At 33.4% G+C, this 5760-nt stretch overlaps 1 long non-coding RNA gene across 1 annotated transcript; it reads left to right on the top strand.

Moving 5' to 3' along the window:
• Window positions 1-632: 632 nt before the first annotated feature.
• Window positions 633-3019, top strand: LOC134233526 (uncharacterized). The gene is made up of 2 exons (XR_009985015.1): window positions 633-2100; window positions 2166-3019. It is a non-coding gene; the product is annotated as an uncharacterized LOC134233526 (long non-coding RNA).
• The last annotated feature ends 2741 nt before the right edge of the window (window positions 3020-5760 follow it).

Genomic DNA, 5760 nt, shown 5'->3' with positions numbered 1-5760 from the left:
TTCAACTAAACAGGATGGGATTTAGAACATATATAGATATAAGAGACTCCTACAAGAAGGTATGACATCCTACACGTGCACGCACGTGCGTGCATTTGGAACGAGTGGAATTAAAAATACACTTGAATGAGTGATTTTCAATACTTTTGGACTGAATACTTTAATATATAGCATATTAAAATATATAGATATTAGACAAGATAATATGGTCATAACGAACATGCATTCACATGCGCACGTGTGCAATGCTAAAAATTGAATATATTTGGTATCCTTCTGGGAAAACGTTGTCAAAGTCAAAAATGCACAGAGTTTGTCTTATTTAATGAGGCTTACAGAGAATACGGCACCAAAAGGAAGTTGGGGAGCGTTTGGGGAACATCTGTAACGGTTCCCGTTACAATTAGCACTAGTTTATTTTATTTTTAAATAAATGTTTTATATCAGGTAAAAGGTTTATAAAGTTTTACATAACTGTTTACATACAATGTATCCAAAAAGAATTAAGTTCTTTTGTCTTTTTGATTGTGAACTTTATTTGAATAGTTGTATATTTTTTATTATATTTTTATTTTATTCATGCATGCATAAATGATTTCAAAGGTAATGAAAGAGAAATGAAATGGCTTGCAAACAATGGCAGTTTATTGGATAATTTTGAAAGAAATGGGTTACATTTTGTAGAAAATCGATTCCAGTACAATAGAAGATTTCTATGGAATCCCATCAGACTTGCAGAAGAATTCCGAGACAGGCTACATATTGTTTTATCAGTCGAGAGAGTAGACATCATCTCCATATTGTACAGAACCTCCAGGCCTGGTCCACTGGCAATCAGCTGTTTTCATCCCTTGTATATTACAAGGAGAATTCTGTCACTACGGCGATGTGGTATTTGTGAATAAGTGACCAGAGGTATTCGTTGTCGTTTCTTTCTCTGTCTGATGGATGTGCTTAACGGGTCACATTGTTATGAAAATTTACTTCATTTCTCCGTGTGATATTGTTGTATTCACGTTCATTGATCAGTGGTATTCCAAAATAGCGGTTTACCACAGAGTTATAAATGGTTTTCCATTATATAAGATATGCCATATTGAATGTGTATGGTGTGATATTTTTGCTTTATTTGACCTCATTTAATGATCATGCCAGGGATGAGAATGTAGAAATGATAGTCATAATATAAAAACAAATATTATTTGATCTTCAACATTTTTGAATTTGCTGTCATGATATTGTTTCGTATTGGATATAGGTATGATGAATAATTGATGATGCTCTGATGAATTTTTAATGGAAAAGTTAGATGCTGGTGAACATTTACTCTAATAGTGCAATGTTAGCATTTAACCGCTGTTTTATTATGTTATTTTAAATCATTCCTCATATTTACATGCAGATATTTTATACATATTACTTGCATGTACATTAAGCATTATTCTAAAATAATTATTTTATACTGAAAAAGTACTGAAGTATACTAGATCATTTTTATGATGATTGTGAAAAAGCAGTTTTTTAACATGTTTAAAGTAAATTTTCAATTAGAGATGAGAAAAATACAAATTTTTACTAAAATTCATGATATTTGGTCAGACATTATTATTGCTCTACTTGACAAGCTGAGATCTACAAAGAATCCTTTGAAAGGAGTAAGATAAATAGATCTAAATTCATTATATCATTTTTTTTCTATAAAGTTAGTGCTAATGAAATATGGTACACAAAGATAAATTGTATTTTACACTAAGGTCTTAAGCCCTCAAGCATCTTGCTGAACTTTTGTTGTATGCTTATTTAATATATTTAGAAATAATTATTATCCCTTTTGTTAACAAACATACCATAAGTATTGATACTGTGAAACGATTATTTATGTACCTTCGAAAATTTAAATGATGTAGTAGCTGAAGTTGAAGTGATTGTAAATTGATCCTTGTAATGAACTGCTCTATTGTAATGCTGTGTCACCAACTGCTTCTCTGTTTATGGGAATCTTTTATATTAATCATGTGTTGATTTTATTGTACATGTAGTGTTTTCATCATTCCTAAGGGAAGCGTTTGGTCCTTCACCTTAAATATATACATGTAGATAGTTAAGATGTCAGGCATGTCTGGCACAGTAACACTTAATGTGGGTCAATCTTTCTTTTACTACAGATAGTTAAGATGTCAGGTGTGACTGGCACAGTAACACTTATGTGGGTCAATCTTCATTTTACTACAGATAGTTAAGATGTCAGGTGTGACTGGCACAGTAACACTTATGTGGGTCAATCTTTCTTTTACTACAGATAGTTAAAATGTCAGGCATGTCTGGCACAGTAACACTTATGTGGGTCAATCTTTCTTTTACTACAGATCTTTCACTTATAACCAATCTAAGGTAACAGGTTTACTCTTAGTGACTTAGTTCTCATAGTGGGTTTATCTTTCCCATGATAAAATTCTGTACGAAAGAATGTCTCTGCATTAATCACTGGTCGATTTACTTTTGTTCTCAAAGTATGTTTTCTGATAACTCATTTTCTAAGTAGATCATGTTTAAAGGAGAGCAAACTATAAGAAAGTTTCATAAATTTGCATATTTCACATAAACATGTAGCAGATTATCAGTTTTTGCTTCTGTCAATGTGAATATTTTACTAGTTGTTTAGTATCCTCCAAGTGAAAACAAAAATAAGATCAGTGCTATGTAAACCAGATTTTATGTTCCATTTTTAGTACGGATGAGGAAGATTTTGTCCTTGTGAAGGGTAACAAAAAATTGATAGGAAACGTTTTGCATCAATTCATGTCATTACATGCATATGTTGTGGTCCCAGCATTGCTTATTTTACTGTGGAGTTTGTGATACTGTCCAGTTTGTGATATTACATCGGACACTCTCTTCTTACATTGTACATATTAACACTGTGGAATATTCCAATTATGTTGTACAAATGTAGATATTTTCTGTGTACAAACATGAGATGTATATTTGATAACCAAGATAAAAATGTTTTAAAATTTCAGTGTACTTTTTTTTTATTTAAATACAAATTCTTCTTTGGCAATGCAGTTACAAAATTATGATGTAATTATTTTACCTAATACATGATTTCTAACATGAACACATTTACATGTACATGGTACAGTATGTCAAAGAAACCTTGAAGTCACTATTAAAGATTATTTTGTTAACAAACTTAATATAGTGATATAAATACAGTACAAATAATTACTGTAGATTCCTTATTATATGAGAGGAATTAATTTCCGCGTAATTTCATGAGAAGCATCATTTGCGAAAAAATATTACTCGCTTTTATTTTTATGGTGCTGAAATCTTTGTAAAATCTGTTGATCAACTGTCCATTCGCAAATTATAATTCTCGCGATTTGACAGTTAAGAGCCAGTTCGCGATAAAAAATACTCGCAAAAAATAAGGAATCTACAGTACACCTGCAACACTTTTTTATATATGAAAAAAATCTGACCGCTTTAATAAATCATGTTTTTTTTATACATGTATCTTCCATGTAATATAGTAGGGGAAACATTTGTAATTGATGAGCTGACAAACTCAATTACTATGATCTATTACTAAGGCTGGAAGGACAGGCAGACAGACAAGGTGATTCCTAAATATTATATCTCTCACATATATTCAGACACCTTCCATGTAACAAGAGGCCCCGGGGCCACAATCCTCACCTGAGCACTGGCTAGGAAAAATACAAAAACTTTGATCAACCATTGTGGTCCCACCCTACCCCATGGAGGTCATGATTTGAACAATCTTGAATACGCACCATCTGAGGATGCTTCGATATAAAAAAAAAAAATGAATCATAGCTTTGCTATTCTTAAGAAGAACACTTTGAACAAACCTGAATCTAAAATACCTGAGGATGCTTCCACATGAGTGTCATCTTTCTTGGCCTAGTGGTTCTTGAGAAGAGTTTTTAAAAATGCCATTAATTTTTCAACAATTCATAATTATCTCCCCTTAGAAGACGAAGTGGCCCTTAATTTGAAAAAAAAACTTGAATCTTCTTCACTCAAGGATACTTTGTGGCAAGTTTTGTTAAAATTGGCCCAGTGGTTCTTGAGGAGAAGATGAAAATGTGACAAGTTTATGACGAAGCCAACAACGACAGACAAATTTTGATCAGAAAAGCTCACTTGAGCCTTGAATTATTTGCATTTGACAATAGATGACAATGGGAAACCACTGAAAAATAATAATAGTTTCTTAAAACCAAATCAAATCTTTAGAGAGGGTGGGCATGGGTTAAAAATTTTAATGTTTCCATATCTGATAAATTCATGACCTTGATACTTGCACAATTACAACATGTAAAAATAAAACAATCTTGAGAGGGTGAGTAGAAACATGATTTCAATGTCATACATGGAAAATCTTTTTTTTGATCCCCCAGTTTTTTTGGGGTGGTGGTGTTGGGGTGGGGGAAGAGTCCGACTACTCAACATTGCACTTAACAAGCTGTAAATAAAATTTATACAATGACTTATTTGACTGCATGATTACTTGAAATGCTGTGGATTTGTTTTCGTACAAGTTCAGAACTGTGATGTTCTCAAATCTGCTCTTTGTCAAACAGTATGGTATCTCATTACCACGCACAGTGAGAACAACAAAATGGAATGTGATACCGTATAGCGGGTTTTCTTGGCGGGTGTAAAATTTGGCGTTTTGTCTACTCAAAGGTATGCCAATAATTTTGGCGTAACTTATTTTAGCGGACAAAGGGTTTCAACCCCTTGCAAATGGACACTTAGAAGAGTACAGACTATTTTAGCGATTAAAATTTTAGCGGACCATCATCAAAACGCCAAAATAAGCCAAAATTAGCACCCCGCTAAAATAACCCGCCATACGGTATTGACATCTGAGAGAATATTTTTCACCACATTTAGAGCATGTCCCATGGTATCTCCCTTATGACTAGCTCCTGTTGCAACCTGTATACGATACAGGATGGAATCTTCTTTTGCTTTTGGCATCTTTGCAGAGGAACAAGCAACATCTATTCTGACTTTTTCATACACAAAGTAATCAATACCCATAGAATTATAAACCTTGGGGTATACAACATGTACAACGAAAGAGTCATGTGATGGTATCAGGTTTTTCTTCATATACATGGCAAACAATGCAACATTCCTTTCAACACCCTTAACCATCGGGTATATGTCTTTTTCATGTATATCAACAAGTACCCCGTTTGTAGGCATGAAAAAATGTTCAGGTGGAATGCTGGTAAGATGCCATCCAGTTGTTGGTTGCACAGGATATCGCGCATCTGAAGGCTCATATACAGTTTCTGCAACATAGCAAGGTTTGGGGACAAGAGCAATTCCATGGTTCTTTTGGACTAGTAAAAGAAGTTTTACAAACTCTTTTCTTGCCCCACCAGCCTGAAACATGATGGGAAAAATTTCATCATCTGCCAAGTCATCTACAAGTTCTTCAAATTTGTATGGCAATTTCCTTTTCCAATCACCAAACAGAAATGGTTGCAGATGCCAGACCTTTAAACACGAGTCTCCTTCATCAAGACCAAGCTTTGAAAGTTCTGCATATTTGTCCATATCATCTTTGGTTACTTTGCAATATTTTGTTTCAAATATATTTACTGCAATCATGACTTTTCTAGCCTGCTCTGTTGTAAAGATGTAAGGTCCAGCATCTGGAATATGTTCTAGAAGAAGTGTAGTGTGAAGAATTAATTTGGCATAGGTTTTATT

The sequence above is a fragment of the Saccostrea cucullata genome, unplaced genomic scaffold (genome assembly GCF_032062105.1).
Source record: "Saccostrea cucullata isolate Sc308-1 unplaced genomic scaffold, CSIRO_AGI_Scuc_v1 ctg3861, whole genome shotgun sequence".
In the NCBI taxonomy this organism is placed as follows: Eukaryota; Metazoa; Mollusca; class Bivalvia; order Ostreida; family Ostreidae; genus Saccostrea; species Saccostrea cuccullata.
Note: the sequence above shows the minus strand (reverse complement) of the source record. Positions and strands in the feature narration are given on the sequence as shown.